At 42.1% G+C, this 20,583-nt stretch overlaps 1 protein-coding gene and 1 pseudogene across 1 annotated transcript in view; one reads left to right on the top strand and one right to left on the bottom strand.

Annotated features, from left to right (window-relative positions):
- MGAT4B (alpha-1,3-mannosyl-glycoprotein 4-beta-N-acetylglucosaminyltransferase B) overlaps positions 1 to 20,583 on the top strand; it is a 178,298-nt gene that overhangs the window by 100,945 nt on the left and 56,770 nt on the right. The window lies entirely within an intron of this gene.
- LOC133382480 (5S ribosomal RNA) lies at positions 514 to 632 on the bottom strand (annotated as a pseudogene).

The following is a 20,583-nucleotide window of genomic DNA, read 5'->3' as shown; positions in this document are numbered from 1 at the left end:
CCATTGGGCAGCTGGGTGGGCGGTACACCAACAGAATCCCCAATCTGTCTCGATGGCCCAACATAAGATGCAAACACTCCAGACCAGTGACCACATGGACAGGGTGCTTGGAGAGGGAGATGGAACTCCTATAGACCACAGCCACCCCCCTCCCCGACCCTCAGATCTACCCTGATGCTGAACCAGCTACCCCGGTGGGCACAGCTGGGAGAGACTAACTCCTCCCTGCTCACCCACCCAGGTCTCAGTTATACATGCCAGATCGGCTGCCTCATCCACAATTAAATCGTGGATGAGGGAGATCTTATTGTGTACTGATCTGGCATTTAGGAGCAGCATCCAGAGATCTGAGGGCTGGCTGATAGGACAACCAAAAGACCTGTGGGTGTGAGGAAGACCGGAACAAGGCACAGCCGTTAGCTGCCTGGGCCGAGTTCCCCTCACCTGGCAAGTCTTCCTCACAACTTTCATGGTAAGAGGTAGGCAGAGGTGGCTTACCATTGCCTTCCTCTAAGCCTATGGCACCCGGTATTCCTAGGCAGTCTCCCATCCAAGTACTAACCAGGTCTGACCCTGGGTAGCTTCCGAGATCAAATGAGATCGGGCACGTTCAGGGTAGTATGGCCGTAGGTGTATTACCATTGCACCATGCTTAATTGTTTATGTTCCCCTTTTGGTGTCCAACAGCCACTTCTAAGAGCCCTTCATCAAAATTGAGGAACCCAGTGCTAACTTCATATTGCACTTTGGTTGTTTGTCCTTTAAATTGGTCTTTTGTTCCTGCTTTGCCTGGAATATTACGAGGTACATTTATGCACTGGTTTGAATTACAAAAAGGAAAAGAAAAAAAGCAGTGATTTGATTACTAAGGCAAACAAATGGTTCACTTAGTTCTCTAAAAAGCAAAGCCTGCCCAACTGACAAAGAGATCATCGTTAAGGTGGCACAAACTTCCAGGCTTTTAACTTTGGACTCTACTAGGCTATTTTTAGATTTTAATGGTCAGGGTTCCCCCCCCCGCAATAATATGTTCTGTTGTTTATTCCCAGCATGTTTTATTCCCCAATCAAATGAGAACATAAAACTAAAAACAGAGCTCTTGTTTTGTATTGAATAGAGAAAATGCTTAGAAAGCTTTATTTGTGCTGCACAACTTTAATAACTAGACTGCTAATGAAGTAGCTCTGCTTGTGATGGTGGTGGTGGGATACAGGCTTAAAGCAAAAATCCACAGTACAAAGGAGGAGAGGTTCAAACTTTGTGGACCTGCTTTCCTAATACTGGCCTAATGAAGCCATAAAGCTGCCAATCAGTTACAGTTGTTTAGGCTAGCCTACCTCAACCTGGTACTCTCCAGATGTTGTTGGACTACAACTCCCATCAGCACCAGCAAACATGGCCAATAGGGATGACAGGAGTATTCACCCAAAACATCTGAATAGCACCAGCTCAGGAGTAACTGGCTTAGCTTTCCTGCGTATGCCCCTGATCCTTGCCTTCTCTCCTCCCACCTTGCATTGGCATTTGTCCCTCCCTTCCAATTTTGGAGCAAACTGTGCTTGGTGTCATCTGCCCCAGTGTTTTGCTAATCATAATTAGCACCAAATTGCAGTTTACCACCATGGGTATAGAAGCAGGATTGCAAACTGCTGTTTGGAGGCTATATATGGTTAGCAAAAACACTGGTGCACATCTGATACTAACTATAATTAATACCAAGACTGAAAAGGAGTGGGGAGCAGCTCACAGACATATGAGGTGCTACTGGCCACTTACCCAGGGTTAGGCAATTGGGCAGCATCCTGAGTGAATGTGAGCCTTTTTAGTCTAAATACTGATGATGGAGTGAAACTCAGGGTCCATTCTAATGGTCCAACATGTGTACCATGGATTTTCATTGAGTTACATCAGTGCAAAAGCTATGAAAAGTTAAACAGAAGTCAACTTGTTGCCTTAGGTATAGGAGAAGTCTACTGCAGAACCAGCTGTGAAAGAAGGCCTCAGACATACCCTGACATTAACTCAGGCATACTTCATTGTTTTGTAATTAATGATTTTATTATAACCTGCCTTGTGAAGGCTTGCCTCACAAAAAGGCAGCATAGAAATAAAATATTCTCAGAGGAGAAGTCGCATTCATCTTGCTATTAAAGGGCTTTCTCCTCTCTGTTCTAAAACTAAAAGACACTTGTGATAAGATCACCCCCTTATTTCTGCAAACAGCAGGTCAGAGACTGCACAGATTATTATCCATCACAATGTTGCATCTGTCAGCTGTGTGCTCCAGCAAGCATCTCCCTCCTGGCACATGCCTTAGGCCCTAGATGCAGGATGTTTCACTGCGTGAAGATTCCTGTTCCACCCTTACCATATGGTATGGAGCTTTAATGATGTTCTCATGAGCATTTCAGTTGATTCTGCTATATGACTCAGCTGGTCTCTGAATGATCATATGCAAAATATTATTATTATTATTTAATGTTCTCTGTGTGCTTTTTTAAGTCTGAGGTATAGCATTCAATTTTTAACTGAGCTTTGAAAGAACATGGCATGTGCATTGGCAGGGGGAGAGATGTCTCATGGATAAGATAAGCTTAAACATACATATATATGATATTTTAAAGGTGTAAGCTGAGATAAAAGTATTACATAGCTGAGAATATCCTTTTCATCCAAATATCAAAAATGGAAGCAGAATACAGAGGCTCAATCACACCTTGCCCCACCAAGAGACAATGCAGAGGTTTTAAGCAGTAACTATCTCACACATCGAGAGCCAGTGTATGTCATAGTGGTTAGAGTGTTGCACTATGACCTGGGAGACCAGGGTTCGAATCCCCACACAGCCATGAAGCTCTCTGGGTAACCTTGAGTCAGTCACTGCCTCTCAGCCTCAGAGGAAGGCAATGGTAAACCACCTCTGAACACAGCTTACCATGAAAACCCTATTCAAAGGATATCCTCCCCGAATCTCACATGGTTTCCGCCCTTCCACGGGGACAGCAGACATGATCTTCACTGCACGACAGCTTCAAGAAAAATGCCGGGAGCGGAATCGACCTTTATATATGGTGTTTATTGATCTGACTAAGGCCTTTGATACTGTGAATCGAACCGCTCTCTGGAACATCCTTCTGAAAACTGGATGCCCTGATAAATTTGTGAATATTTTGCTACTCCTTCATGACAACATGACAGCGACAATTTTGGATAACAATGGCTTTCAGAGTGATCCATTCAGAGTCGGATCAGGCATAAAACAGCGATGTGTCATTGCTCCTACCTTATTTGCTATCTTCATTGCTATGATTCTACACCTTATTGAAGGGAAACTTCCTACTGGTGTGGAAATTATATATCGAACAGATGGAAAGCTTTTTAATCTCAGTAGGCTGAAAGCAAAAAGTAAGGTAATGTCAACCGCTGTTGTAGAACTTTAATATTCCGATGATAATGTAGTCTCCGCACATTCAGAGAAAGATCTTCAAACTATCCTAAATGTCTTTGCAGTAGCATATGGAAAGCTTGGGCTCTCACTTAATATTAAAAAAAACCAAAGTGCTTCATCAACAAGTGCAAGCTAGTCCCTCTGTAGCACCATCAATCCAGCTTAATGGTGTGACGCATGAGAACGTTGATCACTTCCCTTATCTTGGCAACCATCTCTCTGTAAAAGCTGACATCGATGCTGAATTTCAATATCGTCTGAGCTCTGCGAGTGCCCCATACTCCCAAATGAAGCATAGAGTGTTCGAGCATCGGGATATTCGCAGAGAGACCAAAATGCTTATTTACAAAGCCATTGTACTACTGACCTTACTGTACGCCTGTGAAACATGGACCATTTATAAATGCCACTCCCAGCTTCTTGAAAGATTCCACCAACGCCGCCTCCGGAAAATTCTGCAAATTACTTGGGAAGACAGACAGACTAATGTTAGCGTTTTGGAAGAAGCAAAGACTACCAGTGTTGAAACAATGATCCTTCAACATCAACTTCGCTGGACTGGCCGTGTTGTTCGAATGCCTGATCACCGTCTTCCAAAGCTACTTTACTCCCAACTTAAGGATGGAAAACGGAATATCGGTGGACAGCAAAAGAAGTTTAAAGATGCTCTTAAAGCAAATCTGAAAAAAATGTAACATGAGCATCAAAAACTGGGAAGTCTTGGCCCATGAACGTCCGAAATGGAGGTTGGCTATTATCAAAGGTGCTGTGGACTTTGAAGAAGCATGAATACAGGGCAAATGGGACAAATGAGCTAAGCGGAAGGCACGTCAAACAAATCCTCATTGCGACCATCTTCCATCTGGAACCCTATGTCCTCACTGTGGGAGGCTGTGTGGATCCAGAATTGGCCTCCACAGTCACTTACGAACCCACTGTTCAAGACCTTATCTTGGAAGACAATCTTACTCAGCCACGAGTGATCGTCAATGAATGAATGAATGAATGAATGACGACCATGAAAACCCTATTCATAGGGTCACCATAAGTCGAAATCGACTTGAAGGCAGTCCATTTCCATTTTTCATCTCACACATCTGGGGCAGTGTGATTTACTGGATAAAATGTCTTATACAAATATTTTCAAATCTCTGTTGTTGTCTGGGTTAGACATTTGTCTGCTAACAATTGTGGAAGTGGTTTACTCACACGTACAATGTAACATCAGATAAGCATATTTGTGGAAGGTGTAATAGCTGTTTCCATGAGGTGCCATTTTCCCCTCCTCAGTGCTCCCTGTGTGTAAAAACTGTGATTACTGCTTTCATGGGTATGCTTAGCCACTGTTCCACTGCTCACATTAATAGATAGGTCATGCGAACATTTATTTGTACACATGAGATGGGTAGTTAGAATATAAGAGTTGGCTCTTGGTCAGAACATTGAGAACCTTGGACAAGGCACCATTTCTAACCTACTTTAGCACAGTTTTTAGGATTAACTAGAAAAGTTTGAAAAGCATTTTGCTGTCTGAAAGTCCTATAGGATTTTTTGTTCGGCACTTGGGTGGTACACTGCCAACCAATACTTAGTTTCTCTGAACATATATCTACTGTGATCTCATTGGTTAACTGCAATACATGGCTGTCTGCAACACTGCTTATCCCTTGCTCCATCTATTAGTTTGACAAGTATTTAGCATCTTACCTTGCTATCTGATACATCATTGAGGTAGAGTGTGAATTCCAGAAAGAATGGTGGGAAAATGAAAGACAGTTCTGCAAGCAGACTAGTTATGTAATTAACTATATGCACCATTTAGTGTTTATATTCTTTAAAATGACAGCTTCCACATTGATTTAAAGTACCATGTGGATTGCTCTCATCAACTATTGTACCCATACACTGAAAGCTGAGGATGAGGTGTACATCTCTTGTGTTTTTCTGATAGACCCCTGAAAGCTAAGATGTTCTGAATGAGCAGTGAAGTGGCCAAGTTTGCTGACGATACTAAATTGTTCAGGGTTGTTAAAACAAACAGGGATTGCGAAGAGCTCCAAAAAGACCTCTCCAAACTGAGTGAATGGGCGGAAAAATGGCAAATGCAATTCAATATAAACAAGTGTAAAATTATGCATATTGGAGTAAAAAATCTGAATTTCACATATACGCTCATGGGGTCTGAACTGGCGGTGACCGACCAGGAGAGAGACCTCGGGGTTGTAGTGGACAGCACGATGAAAATGTCGACCCAGTGTGCGGCAGCTGTGAAAAAGGCAAATTCCATGCTAGCGATAATTAGGAAAGGTATTGAAAATAAAACAGCCGATATCATCATGCTGTTGTATAAATTGATGGTGCGGCCGCATTTGGAATACTGTGTACAGTTCTGGTCGCCTCATCTCAAAAAGGATATTATAGAGCTGGAAAAGGTTCAGAAGAGAGCAACCAGAATGATCAAGGGGATGGAGCGACTCCCTTATGAGGAAAGGTTGCAGCATTTGGGGCTTTTTAGTTTAGAGAAAAGGTGGGTCAGAGGAGACATGATAGAAGTGTATAAAATTATGCATGGCATTGAGAAAGTGGATAGGGAAAAGATTTTCTCCCTCTCTCACAATACTAGAACTCGTGGACATTCAAAGAAGCTGAATGTTGGAAGATTCAGGACAGACAAAAGGAAGTACTTCTTTACTCAGCACATAGTTAAACTATGGAATTTGCTCCCACAAGATGCAGTAATGGCCACCAGCTTGGATGGCTTTAAAAGAAGATTAGACAAATTCATGGAGGACAGGGCTATCAATGGCTACTAGCCATGATGGCTGTGCTCTGCCACGCTAGTCAGAGGCAGTATGTTTCTGAAAACCAGTTGCCGGAAGCCTCAGGAGGGGAGAGTGTTCTTGCACTCAGGTCCTGCTTGCGGGCTTCCCCCAGGCACCTGGTTGGCCACTGTGAGAACAGGATGCTGGACTAGATGGGCCACTGGCCTGATCCAGCAGGCTCTTCTTATGTTCTTATGCCATTAGAAATTGGTCTACGTTTTTTGTCCTTCCATCAATCTGTCCGCAATAGCCTCTTCTATACTTTGTTGGTTTCCCAGACAGGCTGATGGTGAAGAATGGCATGTCGGCTCATGTGAGTAGCACACTAGATATTGTCTTAAGCTCAGCAGCTGTGTCAACTCTGGGGGTGGAAGAACAAAGTGGATGAGAGATCAGTGTATGAACAGTATTGATAAAATGCACAGCCAGTGTGTTGGACCTACTGTAGGTAAATGTGCAACCCCCCCTGTTTTGTTCTGTAGAAGGGTTGAAAGGATAGCACTGACAAAATAGCACCTCGCTCAATAACTATTGAACGGCACTTTAATAGGCTTGCGAATTAATGTGGAGTAGCAGACTTTCTTATATTCCTATTGTACATTTCAGAAAGACAAATTATACTTGTACATCTAATTCTCATTAAAGCAGGGATGAGGAACCTGTAGCCCAACTCCCATCAGGCCCAGCCAGCATGGCCAATGGTCAGGGATAATGGGAATTGTAGTACAGCAACCTCTGAAGGGTCACAGGTTAGCCATCTCTGTGTTAAATTCTCACTTCGTAAAGTCAAGTCCCATGGTCTTCCCAAAGAATGGAAAGTGCTCAACCTAAAGCTAAACTCGGAATGCAAGTTCTATCTCAGTTGGAATCACAGCCAACATATCCTAAATAATAGCTGGTTAGTAATTTAGGGTTGTATCCAACATAGTGTTAAAAGTCCTATCACTGCAAGGATTTCCACTTGCACAATGGGACTTCCCACCTCACACCCTCCCCAAATTGCTCTGGAGTGTTGGGGGACCTATAGAACAGATTTAGGGAGTGCATAGGGGGAGGATAAGGGGAAAATCCCATTGTGCAAGTGGAAATTCTTGCACTAATGGGACATTACTTAGTGTTACATTGGATATAACCCTTCAAGTAGATCTCTTTGAAGCTTGTCAGTGGGGATTGCTTTCAACTGAAAGTGACTATGTAATAATGTTGTAGTTATTTTTAACACTAGCTTACTGAAGGTCAGCTTTGAAACACCTAAGAATATATCTTTCTTTTGATTTTTCCTACCCTAAATTCATGACTGAAGCATAATATGAAATTGTTAATTGATTGTATGGATTTTAAGAGGTTCTCTGCACATGACAGCTTCTGTTTAGGTTTAAATAAGCACCTGGCTTCTTACTGGGAACTGTTGGATATAGACTTGTCAATGAAATTGTGCCAAAATCCACTTGGATTTTAAGAACATAAGAACATAAGAAGAGCCAGTGACTAGTACAACTTTTATTACTATCAATGCCTTTCACAAATACGTCTCAAGGCGATGTACACAGCCCAAAAAGTTACACAGCACAAAAAAAGCAAATGAATTTTAAAAATACAAATTAGACACCCATGACAGAGACCTATTCATAAGAAGATAAGAACATAAGAAGAGCCTGCTGGATCAGGCCAGTGGCCCACCTAGTCCAGCATCCTGTTCTCACAGTGGCCAACCAGGTGCCTGGGGGAAGCCCGCAAGCAGGACCCGAGTGCAAGAACACTCTCCCCTCCTGAGGCTTCCGGCAACTGGTTTTCAGAAGCATGCTGCCTCTGACTAGGGTGGCACAGCACAGCCATCACGGCTAGTAGCCATTGATAGCCCTGTCCTCCATGAATTTGTCTAATCTTCTTTTAAAGCCGTCCAAGCTGGTGGCCATTACTGCATCTTGTGGGAGCAAATTCCATAGTTTAACTATGCGCTGAGTAAAGAAGTACTTCCTTTTGTCTGTCCTGAATCTTCCAACATTCAGCTTCTTTGAATGTCCACGAGTTCTAGTATTATGAGAGAGGGAGAAGAACTTTTCTCTATCCACTTTCTCAATGCCATGCATAATTTTATACACTTCTATCATGTCTCCTCTGACCCGCCTTTTCTCTAAACTAAAAAGCCCCAAATGCTGCAACCTTTCCTCGTAAGGGAGTCGCTCCATCCCCTTGATCATTCTGGTTGCCCTCTTCTGAACCTTTTCCAACTCTATAATATCCTTTTTGAGATGAGGCGACCAGAACTGTACACAGTATTCCAAATGCGGCCGCACCATAGATTTATACAATGGCATTATGATATTGGCTGTTTTATTTTCAATACCTTTCTTAATTATCCCTAGCATGGAATTTGCCTTTTTCACAGCTGCCGCACACTGGGTCGACATTTTCATCGTGCTGTCCACTACAACCCCGAGGTCTCTCTCCTGGTCGGTCACCGCCAGTTCAGACCCCATGAGCGTATATGTGAAATTCAGATTTTTTGCTCCAATATGCATAATTTTACACTTGTTTATATTGAATTGCATTTGCCATTTTTCTGCCCATTCACTCAGTTTGGAGAGGTCTTTTTGGAGCTCTTCGCAATCCCTTTTTGTTTTAACAACCCTGAACAATTTAGTGTCGTCAGCAAACTTGGCCACTTCACTGCTCACTCCTAATTCTAGGTCATTAATGAACAAGTTGAAAAGTACAGGTCCCAATACCGATCCTTGAGGGACTCCACTTTCTACAGCCCTCCATTGGGAGAACTGTCCGTTTATTCCTACTCTCTGCTTTCTGCTTCTTAACCAATTTCTTATCCACAAGAGGACCTGTCCTCTTATTCCATGACTGCTAAGCTTCCTCAGAAGCCTTTGGGTGAGGTACCTTGTCAAACGCTTTTTGAAAGTCTAAGTACACTATGTCCACTGGATCACCTCTATCTATATGCTTGTTGACACTCTCAAAGAATTCTAATAGGTTACTGAGACAGGACTTTCCCTTGCAGAAGGCATACTGGCTTGTTCTTGAAATTGCAGCCTCACGGAATTGGTTGGATATTTTACTTGCACAGATTGCATTTTTCAGAAAGATTAAATCATTACATTTATGTGTTCAGGTATAACATTTCTAAGATATTTACGTCAGAGAATGAATAAGATGAGTTTTGAGCTAAGAGGTTCATGGTAAAAGAGAGTTGTTCAGCCCACAGTGTGGCTGCCCAGTGCAGTGTGAGCAGAGTCCTGACTCAGCTGCCCCCACTAGATGCTTGCTGGTAACTCTCAGTTGTTGGTCAGCAGCTGCTTATTGCTCTCCATCTCACCTCTCAAGTTACTGATATCTTAAGTCATGAACCTATTGAGTAGTCTTAGACAAACTACTCCTCAGCTCCTTTTCCAAGTGATACTGTAGAGATAATGATGATAACAATTCATAGAGTGATCTAAATATTATTGAGATACAGTTTAGATAAAACTATATAATTACGGTGTCTGCAATCCTATGCACATATTATCCGACTTCAAACTCTGTTTTCAAATCTTTATTGTGAGGAAACCATTTTTTTTTAAACTGGCAAGAGAAAGATGGGAAAATTTTGCAGAAAGAGGGGAGAGTCCAGGGAAGAAAGGAAAAATGGCTGCTCCTACAGCTGGCTCCTGATATCTTTAAGCACATGCACCAACCCTTGGCCTTTTGTGGTGGTTGTTTTTTTAAAATAAGCAATGGGTGATAGTAAATATGATGGTCTCTTGTAAAGTCTCTGTTTTTGTCTCTGATTATTAAATATTTCCTACATATGTGTTCATGTTTTCCTTAAATTGTTTGAGGTGTTTATGCTAGTCTAGAAAGTTTTTAACAATTAGTTGATAGTATTCATAGAAGCCCATTGTTAATGGCAGCCATTGAGGTCCCTGTACAAGAACTAGCTGATGATTGAGATTTCTTACAGTGATTATATGAAGGGGAAAGGAACCTTTATTACATTCTAAGCCATAAAGCACTTATTTCAAGGGCATTTCTCTGTCATCCTGGGCAAGTTCTCCTTGACCTCATTAAAGTGCTATACATCTAGGCTCTGCCAGATTCTTTGTAAACGGTTCAGCGCAGTAACACATTAGCCAAGTGGTGCTGTGGCTGTAGATATTTTGGTCAGTGTTTGCTTTGAAATTCAAGGCACTAAAAGCCGAGTAGCAAATGTGCCAGGTTGTGAAACTTGGCACACACTCAGAAGTTTAGGTTTTCAAGTTAGTACAGTTTGTTCATTAGCTGGCAAAATACTTGGCCTGAGGTGCTGTGGTGTGCTGCTGGACACTAGTGTGTACAAACTATTTCTCAAACTAGTTTATTTTATGACTGTAAAGTTGTATGCTAGCATATCATTTAGAGTGCCAGGCTGGGAGCCAAAAGGCCTATTCCTGAAATCGTGCTCAACAACACATTTTTTCAAGCTTTCATACCACCAAATTTGGCCTTGGAACAACTCCATTCTGAGGCACTCTGAGACTGATTTTCTATTATTTACATTATATTCTCTAGGAACCAAGCTCACCTCCCAAAACTAGTTATTATTGTCACTTTGCTTTAAATAATAATAAAAAATATAAATATTTGCATGTATTAACTAAACAGACAGACATGGTGAGTACCTGGTTAAATGTGGGGGACTATTCCTCATGCATCTATCACTGCTATAAGTGGCATAGCAAACAATTGAACCCCAAGTTATTCAGCGCAGGCCTTTTAAAGTGTCTGTATAGTCTGCTTCCTTAACTCTGAAGGAGGGCTATTGCTACCCCCATATGGAGTGTTGTGAACATAACTATCTCTTACCTGCACACAAGTCTCTCAGCAGTGTAAATTACAAACACCCTACCTGTTCTTAGGGATATACCTGGTTGTAAGGAACTAGTTGGGAGATAACTAGCAATAAAGATAGAGGAACTTTATCACAACCCTGGCAAAGGCCTGGAAATCCTCCCCCTCCCCTGCTTTGAAGAATTTTCAAGAAAATGTTGCAGAGACAGGCAATGGCTCAGGTCTGTTCTTGGAGACCTGAATGGTAGCGACCATTTTCTCTATTTCTGATCTCTTCTTTTCCCAGTGGGTGATCTCAGTTTGGCTCCTCTCCATCCCTTGAACTCTTCTGATTTTTTCCTCTCTCTGCATTTTGCCTTGCATGCCAATAGGACATTTTCCCCACTCTGTAGGCAGCAGGCCCAATCATCCCAATTTTTTTGGCCAGTCCTAAATGCCCTTGCCTCTCTGCCTCATCTCTGGCCAATGTTTCTTCTCAACAGATAGCATTTTGGACTCTGGGTGGAAAATGGTGAATATTGGCTGTATTGCTGGTTTGCAGCCAACCCATCAGTAAGGATTCTGTTACCAATAGTGTTGAAATTATGAGGTAAAATTATACTGAAATACTCTTTACATTTAGCGGAAACTGCCTCACCCCAAAACACAATGGTTTTTCCTAATTTGTGCACTAATAAAATCCCATTCTCAGAGGGTATTGATGGGCAGAGGGGACACCAAACAAGAACACCTTCAACAATATTTGCTACCTAATATCTTAAAGCATTTGGGGGTTGTTTTTTGTTTGGGTTTTGTTGTTGTTGCAGAATTTGATAGTTTGGGGCACTTAAAATAAGCTCTAGTAGTGAAATTCACGTTGAAGAAAACATTGCATAAAACAAGTTAAAGGTCGACTTGCTGTTAACTCCACAATTTCTCTGATATATCATAGCAAATCTTCCCAAGTCAACGAACAAACTGAGCCTTCCTTAGTGTGACTGAGGGTCACTTTACACCAACCTTCACCAACCTGGTGTCCTCTGAGTGTTTTGGGGAACAGTTCTCATCAGCCCTGGCTCACACATCCATGCTGGCTGAGGCAGAGGGGAGTTACAGTCCACGACATCCAGAGGACACCAGGTTGGTGAAGGCTACATTTAACCCTTCTGGTGGATACTATAATTTGGTGAGCCATTAGCCATTTGTATTGTTGACATTGACTGCCGGCAGATCCCTAGATTTTAAAGACAGGAGTCTTTCCCAGCCCTACCTGGAGAAACCAGGGGTTCAACTTGGGACCTTTTGTGTGCAAAGCATGTGCTCTACCTGGAAGCTATGGCCCTCCTCCCATTTTTGCTGCTATATAGATTGATTCTTAAATCAGCCACAATGTGATGACTTCAAAGTAAAAACAGGCCCTCAAACTTAGAAGGCACAGGGCTTATTTTTGTCTTGGGTGGGGAGCCTGGTAAATCCACTGGAGAAAGATATAAGTATATTGTATGCTTTTAATATGCCATAGGGACAGACCTAACAAAAGGTAAAGATTGCACCAAATTTGGAAATCAGGTTAGGGAAGACTGTGTACCTGAGAATGATCATTTTAGATATGTGTTTGTTTCTACTGGATTTTGTCGTGGTGAAAAGGAAGGCATTGTCTCAATCATTCTTTTTTTACCACCTTTGTGCTACTCTGTACAATTAGAGGACTACATATAATTAATAGTCTTCTCTGTCTTCACAAGCTGAAGTTGTCTTTGGCGGGAGGGGGCAGGGACAGGAGATTGGAGAGCAAGGTAGCCCTAAGCCTTACAAATGAGAAGCATTAAAACCTGTCACAGTTTCGTATTTGAAAGTTCCAGCTAATGAAAGGAAATATCTCTGATGTTGCCTTAGCTTTCCAGTTTAATGACAAGTACAGCTCTCTGATGGAACATGCAGATCATTAATGACCGATAATCAGTGACGTTTCTCTTCCTACTGTACCTTGAGGCTGGGGTTTAAGGTATTGAATAGTGTATTGACTTCTACTCATCTTCCAGGTTACGTGTAAAAGATTTGGAAGCAACATGCTTCAGAGTTGCAACATGCTTCAGAAGAACAGCATGGATACGTGCAGACAGAGCTCCCTTGGGATGAGCAAGACTTCCACCTGGCTTCAGTGTGAAAATGATATACATGCATACTACTCTTTCAAGCATTGATTTGCTCTTCAGGCTTGCCCATGTTTCAGACAGGCTGTCCACCTTTTTTTAAAAAAAAGTTTGAAGCACCACTTGTCCTGCTTGGTCAATTAAATGTCCATTTGCCTCCTTTAAAAACAACAATACAGAGTAGAATCAATTTATAAAATGTTGAAAAATTGCTCTGGGGAGGAGGAGGATTAGCAACATGGCTAGTTCTAGCCAGTCAGCATTGCACACAGCCAGATTCTGCTGCACTCATACAGAATGACGATGGTGTGCCTGAACAAAATGTATCTGCACTTCCACAACTGGTAATTTGCTCAGTATGCTCCCTAAGCCACTGAAACTTACAATGCACAATTCCTTTGTTAATTTATTAAAGCTAGACCAATAATGCTGAATAATAATAGTTATCTAAAAAGTTACCTCTCTTGCTACAATTTTGGTCTTGGGAGTTCTCCCATTAGGGACTGCTGTATAATGTGGGAAATCTTTAACTGTTGTTATTGTGTTGCCTGTGTTCGTATGTTTATCTTCCCTTTTACTTTGTCACTGTCTTATAGGGCCACATATGGCCCTTTCACAAGGGTGAACTGGCAGAATTACATTCCACAGTTATAATGAGAAAATACAGGGGCGGTAGGTTCTAAAGCTTATAGTTGGAAAATGGTTCAACAGACTGATTTGAAACTTAGCAGTGTAGGAGATACAAGTTTGAGGACAATCCATGTCAAATTAGAGGCAGGCAGGATAAGAAATAGCTTATTTTGAATGAGTTAAACATATGAGTGGTTTTGGGAAGTTAATGAGTGGTGTATGGGTTTCTTCCATAGGCTTTGCTGAGGTGGTTTTTGGTCCATTTGAACTGTGTCTTTTGGGGAATTGTTTGTAATGGGAATGTCAGTGGGAAGTATGTGCCATATCCATGAGAAGTGTAACACGTTGGTAGATTTTATTTTAAAAGGCAGTTTTGTGGCCAGTGTTATTCAATGGGAGTTCATAAGGGGAACCCCTACTCTCACACATGAATCTATTGGGAAAGAAGGGGATGAATGGAATGTGGAGTGACAGACAGAGAAAATCAATTGGAATAGTAGAAGGTGGCTGTGTGAAGGACAGAAAATGATTAGCAGGGAAAAGAGATGAGAGAGATGAAAATATTTGTGGACCAGGCCTCAGCCTTGAAGTGTTTACAGTTCAGGTAGGGCCTAAAGTGGGGCCTGGTAGGCCAAGAGGTTGAAGTTAGGTATGAAAGGAGACAGGGAGAAGCAATCAGAAAATATGATTATACAGCCAGCATGGATTTTTCACATTCCGCAATTTTAAATGGAAAATCCCCCCGCATGCCATTCTGATGCTTCCCATAAGCTCATTTCAAAACAAAACCTTACAAAACTTATAGTCCTGAGCTCAGAAACGCTTGCTTAACAACCCTGTAAATTTTCATGGTGATACACAAAACAGTCAGAGAGAATTGAGAGTTCAAAGTCTAAAAAGAGGGGGGGAACCCAGATCCCTTTTTGACTTTTTGCTGCCAGAGTTCTCATAATCTGTTGAAATTCATTAAAAATCAGCCATGTTCACAGAGTACCTGTAACCATGATACTGACCTTGCCCCATACTCTGACCTTCATCTTCTGCAGTTTAAAAGTTACAAAAATGCCAGGCTGATTTTTAATTAAGAAATTTTGGCTTGAACTCAATGTCGGCATGCTCAGTAAGAACCAACTGTCAGTGTTCTAAAAGCCTCACAGCTGCTGGGCTTGCCTAATCGGGCCACACCCACACCAGACTTTGATTTCATGTGAGACAGTCATGGCTTCCCCCAGACAATCCAGGGAAGTGTGGTTTGTGAAGGGCGCTGAGAGGAGACTCCTATTCCACTGAGAGAGCTCCAGTGGCCAGAGTGGTTTAACAGTCAGCCACTCTGACTGAAGCTCTGTGAGGGGAATGGGGCATCTCCTAGCAACTTTCAGCACCTTTCACTAACTACACTTTCCGGGATTCTTTGAGAGAAGCCATGACTTAAAGTGAAATAAAAAAGGTAAAGGTGTCCCCACACTTGTAGTGTGAGTAGTTTCTGACTCTTAGGGTGACGTCTTGCGACGTTTACTAGGCAGACCGTATATATGGGGTAGGATTGCCAGTTCCTTCCCCGGCCTTTCTTTACCCCCCAGCATATGCTGGGTACTCATTTTACCGACCACGGATGGATGGAAGGCTGAGTGGATCTCGACCCCTTTTACCGGAGATTCGACTTCCTCCTTCCGTTGGAATCGAACTCCGGCCGTGAGCAGAGCTTTTGGCCGCGTTACCGCTGCTTACCACTCTGCGTCACGGAGGATCTTAGTGAAATAGTCTGGTGTAAATGTGGCCAGCGACAGCTTTGGTTTAAATTTGGGTGGGAGGCTTCATGTGCCTCCTGTAGAATAAAAAGGTGGGGGAAATGCTGAAAAGCAATGATACTGTTCGCAATGTTTTCCTTTGGGAAAGGCAAGGGGTTTCCCCTCTGCCCAGTGCCCACCCACCCAATCTCCTCCTCCTCTCCCTCCTCATGGTAAGTTTTACCTATCCTAAGCATGATTGCACAGGAATAAATCCCACTGAAGTGAATAAGCATGCATATGACCAAACCTGCTCTCCCCTCCCCCTTCCTTTGCCCCTCCCCTCCAATCCTCCCTTCCCCCTCCCCTTCCTTCTGCTCTCTCCCCTCCCTTTCTCCTTCCCTCTCCTCTCCCCTCCCCCTCCTCCACCCCCATGGTCACTTTTACCTTTCCTAACCATGATTGCATAGGAGTAAATCCCATTTGACTGAATAAGCATGCAAATGATCAAACCTGCCTTTTCCCTCCTTCCCCTTTCCTCTTCCTTCCTCCTCCCTTCCTCTCTTCCTTCTTCTTCCTTCCCTACCCACTCCAGCTCTCCCTCCCTCCCCCCAGGCAGTTTTACCTGTCCTATCCTAAGCATGATTGCACGGGAGTAAATCCCACTGAACTCAGTAAACATGCAAATGATCAAACCTGTCCTTCTCCCCTCTCCCTTCTGCCTCCTCCCCTCCCCATCCCCTGTGGTCAGTTTCACCTATCCTAAGCATGATTGCAGGGGAGTAAATCCCAGTGAACTCAATAAGTATGCAAATGATCAATGCATTCTCAGCAAACTTGCACAGGAACCCACTTCTTATCTCCCAGACTAAAAAGCAGGGAAATTCACTAATAGGTAAAAAACCTTGTGGTTTAAGAACGTACCTATAGCCCACAGATATTTCTACAAACTTTAAAAAGCAGGGAAATTGGGCAGCTATAGTGAATGCACCAGGGCAGCAGGAGACCTGACCTCCTCTCTGAGATATTGGACTGCCCTACAAATCTGTTAAAAAGCAAACACAATTTGGGTTGGTCTTTCACAATCCAATCTACTTCCTGTGTAGCTTGGAAGAATTTGGTAACATGCCTCTGAGCATATGAGTGGTGGCAACACCTGCAACCAGCCCAAATAATAGAAAGAAGACATGTGCTGATCTTGTTTTAGCAGGGAGGAAGCAACATTATTAAGACAGTTGATATAGTTGAGATGGTCACTTTAAATATGTCTGATTTATTTTGCAATTTGAGTGAAGTTCCCTATAGGAAATCATTTTCTTTTGTTTCTATTTCTGTGACTATGTGAAGTACAGCAACAGTTTCGAAAAATTTACAGTAAAAAAACTCCAAACATAATTGTGGAATAATTTCTGCAGAATAGTCTCCAGTGGACCTCAAGAGTGTCTCAATTTACACAAGATAAAACAGAGGGAGGTGAAATATATTCTAGCAAAATTCTAGGTGTGCTGTATATTTTTGACTGTGCCCACCTTGCCTTAAATGAAGTGGTTTAAACATAGCAGGCTGAAAACATGCATCCTCTTTTTTCCAACAGCTAGAATCATTGCTGAAGTAGCAACATATTGTAATCAGTCTGATTTTACATCTAACTGCAGTTTCAGATTCAACTGTTAATGCACTCAAAACAGAAATAGAACATAACCTCCAATTTGAAATACAAAAGCTGTCCTTACCATCATATGACATTGACCAATAAAAAGGCATTGAAATTAATAAAAATAAATTTGACACAGATTTCTAGGATGAATAATGAGGGAAATAAAATTTTCTAGTTTAGATTCTCTGTAGAAACATTAGTAACACAGGAAAGAAGCAAAGTAAGAATACCAACAAACATACAAAAATAAAATTATCCATCTTTGGCAGGTATTTCCACCACTCACCATATGCTCAGAGGCACACGTTACCAAATTCTTCCAAGCTACACAGCAAGTGGATTGGACTGTGAAAGACCAACCCTAATTGTGTTTGCATTTTGACAAATTTGTAGGGCAGTCTAATATCTCAGAGAGGAGGTCAGGTCTCCTGCTCCCCTGGTGTATTCACTATAGCTGCCCAATTTTACTTTAAATATGTCTGATTTACTTTGAAATTTTAGTGAAGTTTCCTATAGAAAATCATTTTCTTTTGTTTCTATTTATGTGAATATGTGAAGTACAGCAACACTTTGCAAAATTTACACTAAAAATACTCCAAAAATAATTGTGGAATAATGGCACTGACTATTCTGCAGAATAGTCTCCAGTGGACATCAGGAGTGTCTCAGTTTGCACAAGATAAAACAGTGGGAGGTGAAATATATTCTAGCAAAATTCTAGGTGTGCTCTATGTTTTTAATTGACCATGCCCACCTTACCTTAAATGAAGTGGTTTAAACATAGCAGGCTGAAAACATGCATCTTGGACAGACTGAGTTTGTTTTTTCCAACAGCTAGAGTCATTGCTTAAGTAGCAACATATTGTAATCAATATTACATCAAACTGCAGTTTCAGATTCAACTGTTAATGTGCCCGAAATAGAACCCGTAACCTCCCATTTGAAACACAAAAGGCTGTCTTCACCATCATATGACATTGACCAATAAAAAGGCTTTGAAATTAAAAAATCAATCTGACACAGGTTTCTCGGATGAATAATGAAGGCAATACAATTTTCTAGATTAGATTCTCTGTAGAAACAATAGTAACACAGGAAAGAAGCAAAGTAAGAACACCAACGAACATACAGAAATTTATTTCTCCATCTTTGGAGATGGCAGGTGTTGCCACCACTTACCATATGCTAAGAGGCACATGTTACCAAATTCTCCAAAGCTACACAGGAAGTGGATTGGACTGTGAAAGACCAACCCAAATGGTGTTTGCATTTTGACAACTTTGCAGGGCAGTCCAATATCTCAGAGAGGAGGTCAGGTCTCCTGCTGCCCTGGTGCATTCACTATAGCTGCCCAATTTCCCTGCTTTTTAAAGTTAGATAGAAATATCTGTGGGCTATAGGTACATTCTTAAACCGCAAGGTTTTTTGCCTATTAGTGAATTGAAAGTAGTGTGAGAGGAATGGGGGAAGGGAGGAAAATCTCTGAGGTGCATTTCTGTTATCTGATATATTCTTTTTCAGATTTTAGGAGGGAGTTTATTATTTGTTAGACGTCTCATAACAAACATTTTAGGTGGCTGACCAAACAAAGGGATTGTTAAAACACAATATAAAACAATAAAAGCTATTAACAACTAAAACATAATTATAATACAGATTTTTTAAACTACAAGGACCAGACCATAAGTTATTTAAAAGGCCTGAGTGAACAAAAAGATACCCAAAAATACCACAAAGACAGCACTAGGGGTAGTGCTATCTGGGGTAGATTTATTAGTCTAAGTTGGATGTATTCACTGAAAATTATGTAGAATAATATGGGGACCACTTTCCATCTGTAATGTGACTTTTACTTATTTGTGTACCTGCCATGCATAATTATGAAACGTTCAGGGCTTTATTAATATGAGGAAGATGTGTCAAGTGGTTAATCATAAAATATTATATCCTATAGGTCAGGGGTAGGGAACTCAGACCCAAGGAGCTAATTAGGCCCACCAGGCCTCCCCATTTAGCCCACCAGGACATTTTGGCCAACCCACACCCACCTGCCAATGACCTGATGTCATATATGATGTTGTATGTGCACAGGAAAAAAGGCAGCTGGGCTGGGCCAAATGGGGCTTCAGAAGCACTGCACACATGGCTTCTGAAGGGTCAACAATCAGCTGATTGGCAAGTCTTCAAAGCACAGTGCAAGACTCTGTCAAATTTGGACCACAGGAGGTAGGGGACATCCAATTCCCTATTTCTGCTACAGCTGATACTTATTTTAAACTCTGGAAGCAGTGGCAGATCATTACATATCCTCAGGTCCTTAAAAACCTAATGGGCTTTGAGTTTTGCCTTAAAATAAATTTCTTTGCTACCTCAGAAAGCCTTCCTCTACATTGAGGTGAAGAATCTGTGGCCCTCTAGATGACATAGATTCCCAACTCCTGTTATCCTTTACCATTGTCCATATTAGCTGGGGCTCATTGGGCTAGATACAAACAATATCTGGTGGGCCACTGATATCTCTTGCTCTAGACTGAACACCTCATCTGGGATGGGACATGAGAGCCTCTATTGTACCCTCAGTGAATTGTCCAGCAGAGCTGGATTGCCTGGTCCAGGCCAGTGTGCCATCATTAGCAATGGACCACTCAACAGCCTGTTGTGAAAGATTTGCAAGTCACTTGGAGGGGAACATTTCTCAGATCTGTGAGATCTGTGCTGAACTTAATGCCACAATTAGTTCAGGCTTATTGGATGTCTCTGGAGTACTGTCAAATTACAGCTTCTGAGATCAGTTGCAGTTGTTACAGCCCGAAGATGTAGACAGGATGCTTGCAGTAATGAGACCAATAACATCCCCTTTTGATCCCTGCCCATGATTGTTGGTAAAATCTAGGAGTAGGGAGTTGACTGGATGGATCCAGGGAGTAGCCAGTGCCTCACTATGGGAAGGAGTTATGCCCATTGCCTTGAAAGAGGTGGTGGTGTTGCCCTTCTTGAAGAGGTCCTTCTGGATCCAGAGATTTTAGAAAACTGCTGTCCAGTCTCCAATATTCCCTTCCTGGACAAGGTGACTGAGTGGGTGGTGGCCGACCAGCTGCAGGCATGCCTAGAGGAAGCAGATTATCTGGATCCATTCCAGTCTGGCTTCGGCCCAGAAATAGCCTTGATTAATGACCTTGATCAGGAGAGAGATGGGGCAATGCAATGTTGGTTCTACTTGAAGTCTTAGTGGTTTTTGACACAATTGATCATGGTGTTCTTCTGGAGCGAATGGGGTGAAAGTTGGAGGTACTGTATTGCAGAGATTCAGCTACTACCTGCAGGGCCACTACCAGAAAGTAGTACT

Source organism: Rhineura floridana, chromosome 3 (genome assembly GCF_030035675.1).
Source record: "Rhineura floridana isolate rRhiFlo1 chromosome 3, rRhiFlo1.hap2, whole genome shotgun sequence".
Lineage (NCBI taxonomy): Eukaryota > Metazoa > Chordata > Lepidosauria > Squamata > Rhineuridae > Rhineura > Rhineura floridana.
This window is presented reverse-complemented; position numbering and strand designations above follow the sequence as displayed.